At 39.1% G+C, this 20,505-nt stretch overlaps 1 long non-coding RNA gene across 1 annotated transcript in view; it reads right to left on the reverse strand.

Moving 5' to 3' along the window:
- The window catches only part of LOC122491890, a 195,324-nt gene that overhangs the window by 168,423 nt on the left and 6,396 nt on the right, over positions 1 to 20,505 (reverse strand). The window contains exon 2 of the long non-coding RNA XR_006299476.1: positions 18,679 to 18,868. This is a non-coding gene — a long non-coding RNA (uncharacterized LOC122491890). The remainder of the gene's footprint in view (positions 1 to 18,678; positions 18,869 to 20,505) is intronic.

Below are 20,505 nucleotides of genomic sequence, written 5' to 3' on the forward strand. Positions count from 1 at the left end.
TGGTTGCAGCAGCTATTCCAATGAAAAGAATGTCTACATTTAGATGTCGGTATTTTAGGTGGGTCATGAAATTAAATTTCCCTTCAGTAGTGAGCATATGCTGACAGTGCGTGGCAGAGCTGTGTGTGTGCGTGAGTGTGGTTAGGAAGAAGGGAAGAGGCCTTCTGTCTTTTAGATGCATATTCATGGGGAAGCTCATAAAGTTCTTTGAGAAAAGTTTCATTTATATATTTGATTCTTGATAATTAAAGCAATTGACTGAAAAAGAATCATTAGTTTCACAGTTTTCCTTATAATTTAGTGCTGTTAACACATGGCAACTAATGTGTTTAATGTATTGTTTAGCATTTATTTTCTGGTTGTTCTATTTTAGAATCGTGAGATAAATTTATTTTCACTGAAAATTATTTATCTCACTTTTTGGGGGCCAATAAATGATTTCCCTTAATTAAGCTTTCAATAGTTTCTCTGATATATTTGACATTTGCCATTAACTGTCCTTGCAGTTTTTTATTAAATATTTTATTTTCAGTTTTAAACTACTTTACTATTATAATAATTCATGCTCATGGCTAAAAATTCAAAGAATATGATGGTGTATAACCGAGAAGCACAAATATACCTCTCCCCATAGTTTTGTTGTAGAGGTAGACACTATTTGCAATCTCTTGTGTATCCTTCCAGAAATAATCATAGGTATATATAATTTCCCTTTAAAAAAGATATGTATATGATGCCATTACATAACTAGAATTATTTTACTTAAAGGCTATCTTGAGTATCTTTCCATATCTTGAATATTTCTCCACAATATATATCCTTGTTGTTCTTGTGATTTCTGTATTTACATACATTTGTGCATATATGTTATTTTCATAGCTGATTAGTATTGAGTTGGATGTATGTAATTTTTAATTTATGAACATTTAAGATATTTCAAGCGTTTTGTTGTTACCATTGTTGTTAGCTTACTTTTAATAAATGATTGACATCAGTTCAATTGTCCATCCTATTATTGAGTCATGGACATCAACATGGACCAGAGGAACGACTTGAAATTCACCAATATCCAATCCATGCCAGCTGCTGTCCCAACAATGATTCAAATTGTGCTTCTCTAGCAATATTGTGGAAACCAGTTAACTAAGCAATAACCTTCCTAGAAGCATTACTTTTGTCAGTAAAATTCACTTACACTTTCATTTCTGGGTGAGAATTTGCTAAGACTTAAGGAAGTTGATTATTTTAATGGTTGATTATTTAACTTTCTTTTTGATGTCAAGGAATGCTTACCAGAAAGGTGATGATGGGTAAGATCTCAACTGAGCCTGTGTACATTGCCTAATTATTCACATGATTCCCGTAAGAAATGTAGTAACAAAAGCAAGATAACTCAAAGTGAAAAAGAGAATTCAACAATTCTCCTATGATATATGCCAAGTGCTTCCCACTTATCTCATTTATTTTTGTAGTTTTTTGTTGTTAATTGCTTTTGAACCTTCAGCAAAAATTTTCGCAATTGCAATTGATTTCTTACTTTTCTATTAATGGACAGATTTCTCTCTTTTGGTTGACAACCTACAGTACCTACAAACATTAAGCTAAGAGTGAATACACATAATTTTATCTTTAAGTTTCAGAGCTTTCTTTTTCCTTCTCTCTCATTTCATGAATGGTTTCAATTTTATAACTAGTCTCTTTTTCACATCTGGATTGCTTATTTCTATTTATTTTGAAGTCATCACTATTGCAGACATCCCACAATGCATGTATTATGTGAATTCCTTTCATCCTCTTCTTTTTATTTCTTATCTTTATCTTTTCTGTGATATAATGATTCCTAATGCAGGATACGCCTCTTTGAATGAGCCCAGCCATTGTATATAGATTGGCCAGGCAGTCTCCAGTTATTTCTCTGTTTTACCATCAGCTCTGAAATATGCATTATCTTTTGTTTCTTGCTATTCCTCTGTTCTTCTGTAGCAACATGTAAAAATCCTTGTGTTGTGGGAAGTATATGTATATATATATGTGTGTGTATATATATATGTATATGTATATATACACACTACCAAAACAAAAAACATATTTCATTTAGACTGACTGTGAATTTTCAAGGTGTTTTCTTCTTTGTGTTCTCAGTACCATAGAATAAGGCCTGATACTTCATAGGCAATCAATAATTGCTCATCAGGGCATTTATGTGCTTTTGAATAGATCCAAACTGCTGTAAGTGTAACTGCAAAATTATGTTTGGTGATGGAGAAAATCAAAAAAGAATATAGAAAAATAATAATCGATTTGTTAGGGTGGAGGAGTAGTAGGTGGTTTGCTGCTCATTTTTATTGTTTGGTATTATTACACACTGAATGAACAATAAAAATTTCTGTGAGAATTCATCTGTTACAGATCTGAGCCTGAATTTACCATTCCCTCTTCTTTTACTAATGACAGAGCACATTGTGGGCCTTCCCTGACTCACTCCCAATACTTTTTGATATGATAAAATTTAAATGAAAAGAGGATCCAGATTGATGTTAAGGATAATTATAAAAATAAAAGCCAATATTACATATTCACCCGCAGGCCAAGCACAGTATTTATCTCCTTGCTTGTACCACCTCATTTAATTCTCATGACATCATTAGGAAGTAGGGTTGTCTATATTTTAGAGATAAGGAGGCAGAAATCCTGAGAAATTAAAGAACTTATTTGGGAACTCCCAGTTCCTTGGGTGTATCTCCAAAGTCCTTTCTAGTAACTATAATGGAGACTGTTTTAAGCAATTTAGAAGGGAAGCTGGTAGGCACATCTACTTTGCTCCAAAAGGGATAAATGGAGTTGGTTGACTATTATTCTTTGTTCAAGGATTGTGGCTGCTACCTCAGCTTATTTTAAAGTTTATTTATTTTATTTTGAGAGAGAGAGAGAGAGAGACAGAGAGAGAGGATACCAACCAAGCAGGTTCTGCACGTCAGCACAGAGCCCAGCGTGGGGCTTGAACTCACAAACCATGAGATGATGACCTGAGCCGAAATCAAGAGTCAGACATTTAACTGACTGAGCCACCCAGACATCGCTCAAGGGAATTATTTGCATAAAAGACAAAGGTATGGGCTGGGGAAATAAAAAAATAAACAAGGAAAACAAAACCCACAAAAACCACACTCTTAATCTCAGTAATGAGAATCAAGACTGCAGGTTTCACTTAAGGCTCATCACTCACTATCAGAGGAAAGTACCTGTTCAGGTCCATAACAGTCCCTGGGCCTGAGAACGATGGTATTACAAGCAAGAATGAAGGGGCTCTTTTGCACCACCTCTCTGAAGCTTTGACAACACCACTTTCCCAGCCACATAAAAAACGACACGTAAAGGGGTAAAGTGTGGGGCAAGGGACCACTCACACTGTAGCCTTAATTAAGAGTTTCATCACAGGAAGCCAAAACAAGCAAGAAAAAGAAAATGGAGATGGCTTCTTTCACGGGTTCCTGTGAGACAGCCCTCGTGTTCATATTTGGACTACTCCCAGTGTTCAGAACTACCTTCCTTTCCTTCTGACTGCTTCCCGGAGTCATGCCCCGCTGGATGAGGGTCAGCCCTACTAGAATTCACTATACCCAAGGAACAGCAATATTTTATTATTTTTATTATTAAATATTGTTGCTCTATGAAGATAGTGAACTCTTCAAGGGCAAGAACAATATTATTTTTTATCTCTTCAGGAGGGCTTAGCACAATGTTGGGCATAGAGCAAGCCGCTGATAATTCCTCATTAACCTAATTTGACATTAGTTTGGTTCTTATTGTAAGTAACTCAAAACTTTACAAGGTTGCTAAAAGGTATAAATGAAAAGAAGAAATCCCTCCTTCCTGGCTATCACCAAGGACAACATTGCTTAGAAAGGATTAAAACATTTTATATCTCTACCAACCATTTCCCTGGGAAGCCAAGCCAAGCCTGTAATGCTGATTAACAATGTTAATGTTCTTCTGTAGGCGGACAGGCAACTCAGAGGCTTGCTTCTCACCTTCCCCCTCTTCCTTAGATAGAATGACTTAACTCCTCTAATTTTCAGAAAGAGCTAGAGAGGAGAAAGAGACTGAGACTTATTTACAGTTATGTAGACTCTACCTGGTATACACATATCCTACAGGAATTTAGAAAGCAATGAACTTTAAACTGTAACAACAACACACATACTCTAGTTTAACCCCGTCTACTGTATCAGAATAAATTAGGAACCAAGAACCGAGAAAAGACTTGATGCTTTAGGCCATTTAAGGGCCTTTTTTGCTGAAGTAGTGAAGTTTCAGTATCAGAAAGAGCTGCAGCCTCTCGATCTCAGTGACTATGAGAAAAGTAAAAATATAATACACCTGGCAGATCAAAGTCTTTCAGTTCAGTTGTTTATTTATATGTTACCATGCACTTTCTTGACAAGGAGATCCCATCTCTCTAACTTATTGCCAGACCTTATCTACTGCCAGATTTCCCTGAAGATTGGGTGTTTGTTAGTTTGCTTGCCCTTTGGTGGAAGTTACATGGTGGGATGACTTGTGTTTAAATAATTTTTTTTAATGTTTATTTATTTTTGAGAAAGAGAGAGAGCATAAGCAGGGGACGGGCAGAAACAGAGGGAGACACAGAATCTGAAGCAGGCTCCAGGCTCTGAGCTGTCAGCCCAGAGCCTGATGTGGAGCTCGAACCCACAAGCTGTGAGATCATGACCTGAACTAAAGTTGGACACTCAATTGACTGAGCCCCCCAGGCACCCCTGGGATGGCTTGCATTTGAAAACTAAGTTTAATAAAGCCGATTTATCCATGGCCACAAGGAGTAAGCCCTGGTCCAGGAGTCAGTAAGTTTTAGCCTAACTGCTTTCTGATCTTCAGCAAAACCTCATCTCTTTGGGCCCCATGTCCTTGCCTTACCTGTAAATGAGCAGGTTGGACTAGATGACTTTGAGGATCCAGCCCAACTCTGATGTCCTGTGCTTTCATCTCTGAGAAAGTGGGGTGTGACAGAACTGAAAACCAGACGACATGTCTTGTAGTCCCTGCCTTGCCATTTAAGAGCTCGTTAAACCTTCCTGAGCCTTAGTTTCTTTCATCTGTAAAATCCATCCCAGTTCTTAATTCTATGATATTTATGATGTTGCTTATCGAGTTGAACAATCACAAACATAATATCTCAAAAATTACCTTTAAGATTTTCATATTGTACAGATTGTAGCGTATCAACAACCCAATTTGATCATCAACCACCAGCATTTATTGTGCAAGCCAAGGTTTTATCATCAAAGCCTTGCAGGGGTGAGAGGATGCATGTTTTGCCAATGTAATTCAGTAGAGGTGGCTTTACTTGCCCAATTGCAACCGAATTTTAAATCACTGTTAGTATTTAGCACTAATTACCGCCATGCTGTCTGGTTTTCATGAGGTTAAACACTGTGTCAAGTTGATAAGTTATGTATTTTTAAGAGTCTAGATTGCCTGCTTTCTATAGAATGGTGCCACTGGCAAGCAGCCAAACAAGCACAGATTGGCACCTTCACATGATTGGCCATTGGAAAGCTGCATGCCCACGGAGGTGCTTATGTAGCCTGCTTCCTGTAGTAGGTTCCACTTTAGGGTCTGGCCAATTCGCCGCCTTCCTCCTTCAGGAAATAAAGCATCATTTTTTGTACTCAGTTGATTATGGGCCAGGTGGTTGTCTGAGCTGTGAGAGTACACTGAGCAAAGAATGGCTGCTCCCAAAGAGATATCTATAAGATGCAGCTTGCATTGCTCTGAGGTGCAGACTGTGCTCATCATTTTCCATTCTGTCTTACTGGCTTTCCTCTAAAAGCCTGAAACACAAGTGTTGGCTGCCAAAGATGGTTTGAATCTTTATCTGGCAGCTGCCAAAGTCAAAGAGAGAGACAAAGAGATGGGGGGTAGCATTTATTGAGCACCTCCTGTTGTTGCCAGTCACTATTTAACTCATTCAATGCTCATGAAGTGACATTAGACATGATGGAATCCACAAGCCCAAACAACATGGTCAGCACTCTGTCTCTATCTCCCAGCTCTGCTTTTCCCCACTTGACTGTTCTCACGTGGGCACTCTTCATGCAGTAGCAAGATGGCCACCAGCAGCCCCACTCTCACATCCTCTTAGGTTTGCAAGCCCATGGATGGAAGACTTCTCCTTTCCCCATCTGGACAGCAATCTCAAGGAGATTCAGATTGGCCTTATTCTTTCACATGTTCATGACTGACTCCATCACCCCTCTGCGGCATGGCAAGCTTGTTCAAGAGTCACGGTGGTACAATGGTGGCCAGCCCTAGTGTAGAATGGGGAAGAACTTTCTGTAAGGAACCAAAAGAAGAGGAATGGCAACCCTTGCTAGACAGACAAAAACTCTGTGTCTGTCCAAATAGCTACCACAGACCATTGCAATGACCTACTTAAGAATAATGTTAGTTTGAGTTGTCAATTTGAATGTTTTCTCTAGTAGAACTATATCAAGAAGCAAAGGGGAAAGTTAAGAGCCATTTACCAAGTCTCAGTGAGAATGTATATTAATATACAATTTATCAGACAAGCTACATAAATCCCTTTTCATCTCTTTTTCTTCTTTTTTCATCTTTTGATGACTCTTGTGGAGAAATGGCAGTTAGCTTTCTCTTGGATACGTATGCAGTCATCTAGATTTAAAGGCATATGGTCTATCTTGGATCGTTTACAGATTGCAAGATGGCTCTGAAGCCAAACTTGCTGCTTATTTCATGCCCTGCACATTTAATTACTGCTTGATGTGAATGAAGCATTTTATCCGAAGATACGTGCTGCTGAAATTTTAGCTGGGTTGAGTCATAAAACAGTTTTCAACAGATTGAGGCAATCTTAGAAAGAAGTTTGTGAAGAAAGTTGGCTTGAACTATTGCACTGTAAATCATAAATGTTTTGAAATTAGTCTGATCATTGCTGGATAAGATGACGAATACAAGTGTTCCTGGTTTACTATTTTTCTGGAAAATTCTGGGGCTAAAAAGCAAAAGTCTCCTATTGGGGTTAATCAGTATTAGTAAATGGTTAACTATTAAACAGACAGGTTCTGTAAGAAAGAGGGCATTTCCCCTGGCCACCTCTTTCATTTTTGGGTTACACTTTACTTTTAGTTTGGTACAAACTAATTTTTCTGCAGCACAAGCTTTCTTATTTCTACTCTTTGGCTTTTCTTCCATGACTTCATGTGAGTGAAACCATTCCTCTAGCTGGTCATCTTAGGTGGTACTAGCCTGGGCAGGGAAGGAGCAATAACTGGGGAGACTGTATAATCTGGTGTTTCAGCAGAAGAGCTCACGAGTTCAGGTTGTTCTATCTCATGCGTCATTCTACCAATTTTTTTTTTAATTTTAAATGTTTTATTTATTTTTGACAGAGAGACAGAGTGCAAGTGGGGGGTGGGGGGAACAGGAAGGGAGACACAGAATCCGAAGCAGGCCCCAGGCTCTGAGCTGTCCACACAGAGCCCGAAGAGCGGCTTGAACTCGTGAACCATGAGACCATGACCTGAGCTGAAGTAAGATGCTTAACTGACCAAGCCACCTAGGCACCCCCCAATTTTTAATTTTGTAAACATAAATGTAGAGAAGTAGCTAGGCTTATGGTAAGGACTGGGTAAAATAATGCTAGTAAACTGCCCAGCACAGTATCTGGCAAGTGTCCTTCATATAAAGTGGCTGCTGTACTGTTATCATCCAAGGTTTCTGTCCATGCACATTCTTCATACTGGAACACTTGAGTGGTACGGGGTAGCTACCAGCCACTTATGGTTCCTGGATGCCTACTCTGAACTGTCCTCTGCTTTTTGCTTCTCTACTGCCTTTCCTCCATGCAAAATAACTCTGTCAAAATGCGGGGGAAAAAAATTATCCAAGCTCTGATTCTAAGAAACAGGCTGGAGAAAGTAATTTTATTGACTTATTTAAACTCCCCCAAATCCCAGCAAGCATTATCCACACTTCTGAGTCTCCACACAGGCTGTTCATTCAGTCAGGAACACTTTTCCTCTTGGATGTGGTTCATGAGCCTTCTCACGATCAAGATCATAGTTTACATTCCTTTCTCTCCAGAAAGCCTTGCCCTACTCCTGCTCCGAAGCCAGGGTTTGATGATGCATCTTCTAGGTCTTCTAGGCCTCCTAGCACATTAGACTCCCTTACCACAGCAGTGTTCACTCGGATGACTGATTATGGGAGCTCCAGGAAGGGCAGAGGTCATTTCTGCCTCATTGATCCGTATTGATCATTGTGCTTTCGGCATCTAGCACGGTGCCTGGCCAAGGCAGGCTCTCAATAAATGTCCTTCTTTGGCAACACATGTCAGTTCCTTTTCTAGAAGGGGCTCAAGGATCATTTGCACTTCTGTATCTCCTCAGGTTATCTGCCTCCTGGAGCAGTGCTGCTATTATGGTGGAAATGTTCAATGGCTGTGCTGGCTTGCAGAGTAGCAACTAGCCACATGTGAACATGTGAAATGTGGCTACTGCAACTGAGGAACTTACATTAGTTTAATTTAAGTACCCATATGTGCTATCATATTAGCCAACATGGTCCAAGAGCCTGAGGTTTAAAGGTTTGTTTCCAGGAGCTGTAACCTGAGGAACTTTCACTTTTTTGGGAAGACAGAATGATCACAAAATCCAGAAGATTGGCAACAGAACCCAAGTTTATCTAATGTTTGTAGACAGGTTCCCAAATAACACATATATTGCGTAACTTGATGGCTGATGTAAATAAGCATTTGGGTTTTAGGAAAAGCAGCTTAGTGCTTACCTGTTCTGATACCTTATAGCTGTGTGATTCGGGAAACTCACTTAACATCTTTGTGTGTAAGTTTCCTTATGTATAAAATGGAGTTGATAATAGTTTCTCCCTCATATTGTGTTCAGTGACAGTGTGTGTGTGTGTGTGTGTGTGTGTGTGTGTGAGCATGTAATAAAGTGTTGAGTATAGTGCCTGACACATATTATGTTCTCAAAAATGCTAATCACCATGATTAATTATCCTAGTCTTCCATTTCTAAATCAGTATGGCATTTGAGTATACAGAGGTATGTGTATGTGTGTATATATATACACACCCCAATACACCCACTACATTTGCTTCCTAAGTTTTAATCAGGCAGAATAAGAATGTGAGTGTAAAGTGCTAGGAGAAGGTCAGACATCTATCTATGTCTGATGGAATGTTAACCTGGACCATTAGTAGAGAAGGTGGCTCATTTTAGAAAGGTAAAGTATCTTGAAATGTTGTTTTTAAAGAGCAACAATGTTTGCAGTGGGAGTAGACTTACTGCTTGCAGAAAGGCTTTGTTACAAACATTTCTATTCTCCTTCTCCATTTGTGTCACCTGTCCAGGTTGCCCTTTTGCCATCCTCCCAATAGGCAACATGTTGAGTAGGCAGCTGCCTTGTACCATGCACCAAAGGGACAGAAATGAGCTGAAACAGTAAGTCCAAAATCCAACCTTCGAGTTTTACTATTCAAACCAGTGTGGTATACAATGTTTGTGTATTTTTAGTGGCCCCTTAGCCCCATTATTAGGAAACTGTGTGAGCAAGGGTAGGTCAGGGAGAAGGTTCACAGAATCAGTAGCTGATTTGCAAGCCCAATGAATTTGCATGAAAGGCAGCAGTAAAAGTCAGGCATCAGCTCTGATATTTATAGTGAGAGGGAAGAAAGAAACAAGAGAAAGCCATGAAATGTTATCAGCAGGTCAGGAAAACAGAGCCATTCAATGTAACTCATACCTTACTACCGTTCTTCACTAAAAAAAAAAAAATGTGTATGATGTATATGTGGGGTCTTCTTTTTAAGAAATGGAAACAAGGAACTGTCCTCCCTCTGAGCAATGGTGTATGCTAAGCTACTATATCCTTTTGATACAAGAAATTGAAATGAACTAACCACAAATGCCGAGTGAGGAGATATAAAAAGCAATATAAGGCTTCCTTTGTTATTTTTCCCCTGGTTTTTTATGTCAGAAGTTGGGGAATCATGCTGAATTTCAAATAATCTGCTTGGTCCCAATACCAAACTGTTGAGTATTATTTTGCAACTTGAGATACATCTTAAAAAACATCTTATAAGATATATTTGGTAGAGTGAGAAGACAGAAAAAAACATAGTGCTCACATGATATTAGAAGAATATCTAGCGGCTTGCAAATTAGGAACAATACAATATTGTACAAGCAGCAAGCATTCATTTTATTGTCAATACTCACAAACAAATAAATAGCAATAGTCTCAGGGGCTCTGAAAACTATTGAAACTCCTGAAATGCCACAGAATTGGGGAGTTTTAACATGTCCTGATGGCCTGCCACTATGGTAAGTCCAGAATTACCTGGAGTTATTGCTTGTTTTTGTAAGTTGGATTTATTATCATCCCGGGAGATTAGACTATGGTGTTTGGAGTTCTAATTGACCCTCCATGTTTAAAGATTACTCCTTTATACTACTGAGCAACTGGAAAGCAGGCAAGCCTTTTGGGGGTAATTAGGCTCAAATATAGATTTAAATGAAAACATATATGTACCCATTCTTAACATGTCTTCTTGGGTCTCTGAGCGGCATCTGTCTTAGCGTTGAAATTGCTCCTTGGATTAGAATTAGGTCCCTTTGGGAAGGCTTATAAAAGCATTTGCTTTTGTGAGGCCATTGGTTTTCCACTGCAGTGAGTTAATGAAGCTAGCAGCAACAACAGAACATTAGGAGTCTGAAGGAAGAGTAGCTCTCTCCACCCCTCATTTTGCATGTGAGAAAACTGGAACCCCAGAGGTTGAAGGCTCTGCCCCGGTCAGCTCACATGCTAGTCAGAGGTAAGACTGGTCCTAGAATGGCACTTTCTAATGCTCGTCTCGTGCTCCTTTGACCCCAGCATGCTCCCTGGAATTCTATAGCACCCAGCACCAACGACAATGCCTGGCACATAGTAGGCTCACAATAAATGTGTATTGACTAATTGAATGGCCTCCGAGCCTTATATTTTTAAAACATAGTTTTTAATTAGTTACAAGTGCTAACCAAATCCGGTTTGGGGAGAGGCTGGCCAAATGCTAACAAGACCATTACGAATAAGAAGAGGAGCTAATCGGCTGGCTCAGTTGGTAGAGCATGCTACTCTTGATCTTAGGGTCATGAGTTCAAGCCCCACGTTGGACCTACAGCTTGAGTAAAACAAAACAAAACAAAACAAAAAGAAGAAGAATATAAACAGGAGGAAATAATTCATCTGTAGCCTATAGTAGTAGCTGAAACTTATCTCATGATGCAGAGAGGCTGGAAAGGTGGTAACCTGTGACTATATCAGAAGCACTAAAACATTCTTGGCTATGATGCAGAAAAACATACTATGAGATTCCTTTGCTTTCTGCTGCTATTCAAACAGCAGGTGTGTGTTCAGAATGGTTCTTTTAGAGAAAACAGGGTGAAATTTTGACATCAAAAGGTCTGGAGATAACCATAGTAATAAGAATGACCACTGGGGAAAGAGCATCCCTCTTTTAGACTGAATTAGAATATAGCTATTTTGAGCATTTTTATTCAAAAAAATGGAAATTTTGCTTAATTTCCATTTATCCTGTTCTAAGTCTACCAACCCTGCAAAGCAGAGGCATGATTGATCTTAAAATGTCAATCTCTCACCTAAGGAGAGGAAAAAAAGATTTATTTAAAGAATAAAATGTCATAGGGGTTCTTAGGAAAAAAGCTCCTGGGTTTGGATTTTCTCTTGACAGCCAAGCTTCCAAGTGAGTAATTTTGCCTCTCCATCCATCTTGTAGCAGCTCCCTAGATAGCTATGAGCACAGACATCCAGACTAGCAAATGTTTGCATGTTTTAGGCTCCTTTTTGGCAGTTCATCTACCTGGGCACTGGCTTTTAGTAAAGAGTTCTTGGTACCAAAAGAAAACGTCCTCAGGACTTTAGGGAGATAATAAAGCTCTACTCTTGAATACGCTCATGCCAATAAAAATTCATCCACTAGGCTGGGGTTGGGATAAAGGAGCTAGAACTCAGTGTCTTTGGTTTAGTCCTAGGGGATCCAGGAGGCAAGTGAAACCTACAATGTGAAGAGCTCACTTGAGTGCAGTTTAAAGTATGAGTGGGTACAAAAAGGTGAATGGATTCATCAGAGGGCCCAAATAATTCTCAGCATCTCTATGCAGTCTGCATTATATTGTATATCCAGCTTCTGTAGCAGTGCCTGCCTGGAAAAGAAGTGTTTGATGATTATTTGTTACAAATAATTCAGTATTAAAATTAGAGAAAATCTCCCACTGGTTTAGATATGGACAGAAATTTATATTGTTTGTAAAAATGTATCCATTGTTTTAGGACCCTGTGAACTGAAAAATAAAACCAACAAAAAATGAATTTAAAAACACCTTGAGGTGTTGTCTGAATTGGCCTCCTATTTCAGGAAAAAAGTCTTACTCAAATCACTCTAGATGAATGAATTCCATTTCTGAAGACCTTTAGATGGACAATGGCGGTATATATAAGTCCAGGAACGGGGGCTTTGGTTTTCTTTGTGTGAGGGTAAACAATTCCTGTTCTTGACATTTTTTGTGTTTTCCAGATGATGGGCAGATTAATGGTGCCTCTTATTATTGCTCTGGACTGGCTGCAGGTGGTCCCTGGTCATCCTGACAGCCTGGAAAACTAGTTTCCTCTCCTCATCCTTGCAGTCATTACAGAAGAGCAAAGGGCAGAAAGAAGAATCCCTGTCATAGCAGAAAACTGGACCAAGGAAGAACCACTCTAAAGATAGGAATCAATGGCCTGCTCTCACTCTTAGGGAGCTGAAGGAATGGGTCACTCTCTCTAAGGACCAGTAGGCTGCTAGAACTGAAGACTTATTTGTCCTTTTAAAGATGGGAAGGGAGAGAGAGGCATACATGAGAACACAGATGCAGTTGGCTACTCTGAAATAACTTGGAGAGTATAGCTCCAAGAAAGAAAAAGGGGAAGGGAGCCAACAATGGCCTGAATGTTCCTGTGTCTCCCCATATTCATGTGTTAAAATCCTAAGCCCCAAAGGTGATAGTACTTTGTGGTACGGCCTTTGGGAGGTGCTTAGGTCATGAGGGTACAGCCCTCATGAAGGGAATTAGTGCTCTTATAAAAGAGAGCCCTCTTGCTCCTTCCACCATGTAAAGACAAAGACATAAGAAGAAGTCTGCGACCTAGAAGACAACCCTTACACAACCTTGATGGTACCTAGATCTCAGGTTTCCAGCCTGCAGGTCTGTGAGCAATAAATTTCTGTAGCTTATAAGTTCCCCAGTATATGGTACTTTGTATAGCAGCCTGAACTACGACAGAGTCAAACTAAGAGTGTTCCTCATTAATTCTCTAAAGAATGAGTCTACCAGGAAACCACCTATTCTAACTTTCCATATAATGCAAGTTTCATTCATTTCTTTATTCAATCAACAAATAGAGCAGCTCAGACCAAGATTACGGATTCATGATTATGGAATCATGCAGGAAATTTACATGTGATTTCAGATTATTTTAAATAACTTCCTTTTTTTAAAGTGTATTTATTTAAATAATCTCTACACCCAACATGGGGCTTGAACTCATGGTCCTGAGATCACAAGTCACATGCTCTTCCAAATGAGACAGCCAGGCACCCTACAGACTGTTCTAAATACTTTCTGTAGGTGACATATTAACATGCATATGATCCAGACATACCAAGGACAAAGAGGATGATCTCAAAATAAAACCACCCTTCAAAAATTATTATTATTATTATTTTTAATTTTTTTTTTTTTTGAGCGAGAAAGAGAGAATCCCAAGGAGGCTCCACACTGTCAGTGCAAAACCTGATGCAGGGCTCGATCTCATAAACCGTGACATGACCTGAGCTGAAGTCAAGAGTCGGACACTTAACTGACGCTTCAAAACTCACTAAAAAGGCTTGGAAGATGTTACAGTGAAGAGATAGTTTGGCATGAAGTCAGGGTCCGAATGTACCAGAACTGCTATATCTTAGCAAATTTACTCTCCTAGGGGCAACATAATATACATGAAACTGCAAATGCACAGGCCTTCCATTCCCCAGTGGCTGTAGGGAAATACTTTGATTTATTTGGAATCTGCCAAGAAAACCGTTTACCCTTTCAGTTATGTCTCATTTTATGTTTTTGAATTTTTAATAAGTTTTATTGATTCTTGTTGACCATTTTTCTATGACACACTGAGAAAAGTAAATTGTTTTAGTATTTTCTCTCTAAACAACCTACATACAATTTAATTATATTGCTTTTCATTTGTATAGTTCTTGGATGCTATTTTCCCCTCTTTGTATCAATGACTCATCATAGGAAAAAAAATATTCCCATCCATTTCTTACTTGGTATTTATATGACTGTAAGGAAAGACATTGGCTTAATCCACAAACTACTGTAGCCAGATTGTTGCAGAAATATGAATTAATTAATGCAGAACTAAAGTACTGCTGTTACCAGGAACCAGAGAGTTAAATCCAGGATCCAAGGTAAGTGCTATAAGTGAAAGTGGTTGGGATTTGTGTCTGAATCATGGTGGAGGTATTAAAATGTAAGAGAGAGGGTGGGATGGAGAGACCGAGAAAACCTTACCACAGCACGTGGAAGTTTCTCCTTAGGAGAGCCTTGTGGCTCATTGTGCCTGTCAAGTAGGCTAATGTGCCTGTAAATTTCCTCTGACAGAAAACACATCACAGCAGCAACACCAGAAAACAACACAACCAAACTGTGGAAGACTGAAAGCCCAGTGCTTTCAAGGATGATCAGAATATAACACAGAAAAAAAAATACAAGGCATTGAAAATAAACAAAGGCTAGGAAGAAATGAGATCACTTTCTAAGAAGAAAGCATTTATCATTTATAGGCCAAAGGAAATGCTTCTCCCACATCCATTTTTTATATATTGTTTGGCGGTCTCAGTTCAAGGTCAAAAGTATCAGAGGACAAAAAGAATATGACTCAAGATTTAAGATTTGTCATGACTGGCTTTGTAATTGCATAAATATTAAATATGTAGAAATAATTGTAAGCACATTATCTCCATATCTCCACACGTTGCTTTAATTTTTAATGTAATCTTTTATCCGCCGTTTCCTTAGCTGGCTGTGGGTTTGTGATTTGCATAGCTAGAATGATCTGGTGCCATCAATTTAGTAATGAAGTCACTTATTGAGCAGAAGAGGCTTCTAAAGATTATACTAAGCTGTAGGAAAGAAGAGTGTGGAAATGAAATTTTATGTTTCAGGTAAATGGGAAGTTTATTTTATAGCACATTTCCCATTGTAAATTTAATATGGCCACTTTAAAATAAATTTGGAAAACAAAGAAGAGGGTGTACCCACATTTTCATCATCCTAACTTTTCAGTGTTTTATATTCTGGTCTTTTAAACCTATGCATATATATTTTTAACATAGATGTAACCACTATGTGTGTGTTCATATAATCTTGTATCCTGCCTTTTTTCTCTTACTAACATAGTTATCATAACTAACATTTATGACTGTAAAATAATAAAGAAAAGAGAGGTCCATAATTTACTCACCCCTTAAGTTTCTGGTGGCTAGTATAGCAAAGTGGTTAAGCAGCTCATACTGGAGCCAGATAAATCAAATATCAGCTCTGCTACCTAAGTGTGTGGATTTGGGCAGGTTAGTGAAGGCTGTGTCTCAGTTTCCTCATCTATGAAGTGGGGATAATAACAGTGCCTCTATGAGGGTGTTCTTTTGGCAGTTTAAGGAAATAATCCATGAAAAGCACCTAGCCTGTCTCTATTATACAGTAAGTACTAAAATGAAGTGTTATTAAAGACAAGAAAGTTAAATACATGACACTGGGTTTCAAAATTAACAACAACAACAACAAAAAAAGCTTGAGTCCTACAAAACTGAGTCTCCTGAGACAATGCCACCACCCTAGAAGTTCCCATGTGCCTTTTACTTGTAACAACTCCCTACCTTCACTACTAACCAGATTTTGACGGTTAACATGTCCTTGTTTTGCTTCATACTTAACATGTAAGTATGCTTCCCAGAAAATATAGCTGAGTTTTGCCTGCTATTGAACTTGATATAAATGGAATCTTTCTCTCTCTCTCTCTCTCTTAATGTTTATTCATTTTTTTGATGTTTATTTATTTTTGAGAGACAGAGACAGCGCACGAGTGGGGGAGGGGCAGAGAGAGAGGGAGACACAGAATCCAAAACAGGCTCCAGGCTCTGAGCTGTCAGCACAGAGCCCAACATGGGGCTCGGACTCAGACTGTGAGATCATGACCCGAGCCGAAGCCAGACGCCGAACTGAGTCACCCAGGCGCCCCAATGTTCATTCATTTTTGAGAGAGACAGACAGAACATGAACAGGGGAGGGGCAGTGAAAGAGAAAGAGACATAGAACTCGAAGCAGGTTCCAGGCTCTGCACTGTCAGCACAGAGCCCAACATGGGGCTGGAAGTCATGAACTGTGAGATCATGACCTGAGCTGAAGTTGGATGAATAACTGACTGAGCCTGCCAGGTGCCCCCCCCCCCCACCTCTCTCTCTCTCTCTCTCTCTCTCTCTCTCTCTCTCTCTCTCTCTGTTACACACACACACACACACACACACACACACACACACACACACAATATCACTTTGTATTTAGGAGGCATACAATTCAAGGCTTGATTTTGTTGGGATGAAGAAAGGTTTGGACAGGGAGCCAGAGAACTTGGCTTCAAGTCCAGTCTCCATGAGATCTCAGGCAAATCTTTGTGTCTCCCTGGGCATGTAAAATTTTCGTATGTGCTAAGTGTCTTTGAAGCTTTGGAGTACTAAATTGTTAAGCTTTTCCTATTTGAGTGAGTACTGTGCTGGCATATGAGAAACTAGAGCCAAAGATAATCCAGAGGAAGACCTGGGGCCTGCTAGATATAAGCCTCCTCTTCCCAAAAACCATGCCAATAACAGTGTCAGCAAACAAAGGACTATAAAAGAATGAAAGTGATCCTACACCACAAATAATTTTCCCTTCTCTGTTATATCCACATCTAGATATATTATTGGCCTTCGTTGTCATGTGCATGGATGACATTTCCCCCAAGATAAATTATAGCCATAAAGATTTTAATGTCAGGAGTTTGGAATTCAAATTAATAATTACATATTATAAGTTTTCCTGGACAGAGTCAGTTTTAAACATCTTAACCCATTTCGTGTGTTTGTATTTCTCCTAATACTGCTGGTGGTTAAGTACTGCAGGTTGGCTCATCTAATGCCCATTCCACTTTCCTCTTATGGCATCTTTCATAATGCAGACTGGAAGCTTACAACGTTTCCTAGACTTCTTTGCACCTAGAGCTATGGATACTGTCAATTAGATATATTCATGCAAGATTTAGAAAACATAAGAGAAGACGGGACATCTTCGTGACCACTTTTGGCTGTATTTCTCTTATAATTAATATCATTGAAACATTTTTTTTTTCTGAAGTAGTGTTCCATGGCCCATCATTCAGCCCCCTGATGACAATAAGTAGTTGTGGCAGTTGGGACAGCAATAGTTTTCTGGCTCTACCTGCCCTCATGGGTTATGTTATTGAAACCAGCATCCAAGAGTCCTCAGCAGTCATAGCTCCACTGAGAGGTCAACTCTGTACTGTACTGGAATCGTTCATTCTTGGAGGCTCCGTCTATAACTCACTTCTCCAATCCTGACATTCATTTTTGCAAGCACAATCTATTAAATGCCTTTCTTCTTAAAAATAACTAAAATTGTTTCTATTTGTTCGCACCACCAAACCCTGACTGATACACATCCTGAAAGTTACTTCAGAAAATCTATTCACTGTATACAAGGTATAAGATACCATAACTCTGTAGAATGCTGTATCAAAAAGACAAGGGGTTTGGAAGCCAGAAAAAATAAGCCACACCATTTAGTATCTCTGTATCCCAAAGCAGATTGCTTAACCACTCTGTATCGAAGTTCCTTTATCTATTAAATAGATTTTAACATGCTAAACTTCCAGAGTTGTGAGAATTACATGGGGCAGCACAAGAAAAGCACAACTGGTCATATCACACACTGGTCATTCACTATGTGGAGTTTATTTCTATCTATCCCCATATTGGAATTCTCTTTGTAGTTAAGATAATTAGTAAAATAATTTGGGGAGAAATTCTATTAAAATTGTATACATACCTACATATGTGTATATTTATCTATCTTCTGTCTGTCTTTCTATCTATATAAACACCCTTATAGGAACACAAAGATTGAGTGCTGATTGATTCACAGTGACAAGAGGAGTAGGTTTAAATGCAGTTCAAGAGCAAAGAGACTTCCAGTATGAGCCAGAGCAACCCATTATGAGTGTTACCAATTCACCCCAACTGGTGCCTCAAGGCCCAAATAATAATTAATTCAGTCAATGAATATTTATTAGGCCTTGACATTTGTAGACACTATTTTACTCACTAAGATACAGTGAAAAATAAAAAGGCCCCTGACTTTCAGGAGCTTGCATTCTATTGGAAGAGACACTCAGAAGACAATAAGTAATTTCAAATAGTGAGAAACACTATGAAGAAAAGGCACTCTTCTTTTAGCTCTGTTTCCCTTACCTTCTCCGAAGTTTACTGTTACTTGACTCATCCTCTCTCTCAGCTTCCTTTCAGGGAAGGAAAAGCAAAGGGAGGTGAAGATTATGTCAACAATGTCAAGATTCTCTTAGGTAGGCGAGTAGTTTCAAGATCTGCGAAGGGTCTTGGGTCTGTCACTATTTTATTGACACCAGCAGAAAACACGAGATGCCTGGATTAGAGACAAAAGAACATGTCAAAGCAGCATGAGCATGATGTTGGTGTTAGTTTCCCATGTCCCTCAAATCCCACAGGGTCTAAAGAAGGAGCCCAAGTGGGTGCCATATACATAGGAGATTTCTGTCATAAGCCAAAGAATACTGAACTTGGAGAACACACTGCTTTTACAGTTTTGGTAAGTAAGCCTACTCTTTGTTTGGAAGAAAGTATTACTTGGTTCCTCAAGGTTGCTGGCTGCAAATACAATCCTGAAAAATGACCCAAATAAAGAGCACTCAGGGTCTCTTTTATTCTTGGCATACCCAGAAATAATGTGTAGAGATGCTCAGGGCCCTTGGCAGACTGATTTTCCAAACAGGTAGGAGATAAAAGGATTGAACCTTCCATCCTTTATGTTTTATGCAATCACAATTATAAAATTTTCTAAAGTTATGAGTACTCAGAACTTTGTTCCTTCCTCCTTCCAAACTTTTATCTTAGATATGATGTATGTAGGCAACTGAAGAGTTCAGACAGACTTAGAGTAGCAGCTGGCAAGGGAAGAGATAAATTTTCCAGTTGTTACCAAATATAACCTCAGTATCTTCTGTAGATATAGACCTTCTCATCATTAGAAGCATGGAACTAGACCTCATACCTTCCAGAAACCTCACCCCAGGCTTTTTTCCTGTTCAATATTACATTGATTGCCCATTTTAACAAACCTCAGCTGCAAAAATATACTTATGTGGGTAGGGAAAATAGTATAATATGTTCCTTCCCTGAGCACTCCTCACATGGCCATTGCTCTTGAATCCTGCTACAAAGGGTCCTTGCTGGTTCATCCTTACAGCCAACTTTCCTTGGATCAATGTCAGGGAGAGAAAATTGTAGACTTCCTCTATGACATACCAGTGCTGTCCAATGAGGGCTCCATTATCTGCTTCCTGTAATGGCTATTTCATATGTTCTCTACCCTACTCACTGCTTCCTGGAAACATTCTTCTTTCCCAGAGAAGATGGAAGGTGTCTGGGGAATGCTCTCCTAACATGTTATGTGTTACCTCTTGTAATCCTACAGTAAATGCTGAAAAATAGCTATTACTATCCCCATGTGGCATGTTGGAAAATGGAGTTTTGTAGATATCATGTAACTTTCCCAAAGCCTCAAAAGCTATGTGTCCTGGAGAAGGAATCAGATTGAATCCTTACGATATGGGTCCTGCCCTGCCCTCATGCAGCTTCCAGATACAGTAAAATAAAACTTCTTTTTAGAAAAAAATGTTTGTACAAAAAGCCCTAGCTTCCTAAGCCACAGAAACATAAGCACTATAGAGAATGTTTGCTTTTACTTTTCCTAATACATTTTCTCATATCATAAGGATGAGACCTTTAGCTGTTTGTTTCCCTAATAACAGAGTTAATTGCTCAGATCCAAAGGGAGAATAAAACTTCTCTTATCTTCCCCAGAGCAAAATATTATGTCCTGGGATAGGCACCTAGGTTAGCTCTGAAGGTGCTGGGAGACTGGATTATTACCTTTCTAGTTATTTAAATTCCAACTAGGAATGAAGCCCCAGAGCTCAGAAACATCTGGAGTAAGGAGGAGACTCTTTCAGGAGATGAGGAGGAACAGCTGTATCCTTTACC

Source organism: Prionailurus bengalensis, chromosome A1, assembly GCF_016509475.1.
Source record: "Prionailurus bengalensis isolate Pbe53 chromosome A1, Fcat_Pben_1.1_paternal_pri, whole genome shotgun sequence".
Classification (NCBI taxonomy): domain Eukaryota; kingdom Metazoa; phylum Chordata; class Mammalia; order Carnivora; family Felidae; genus Prionailurus; species Prionailurus bengalensis.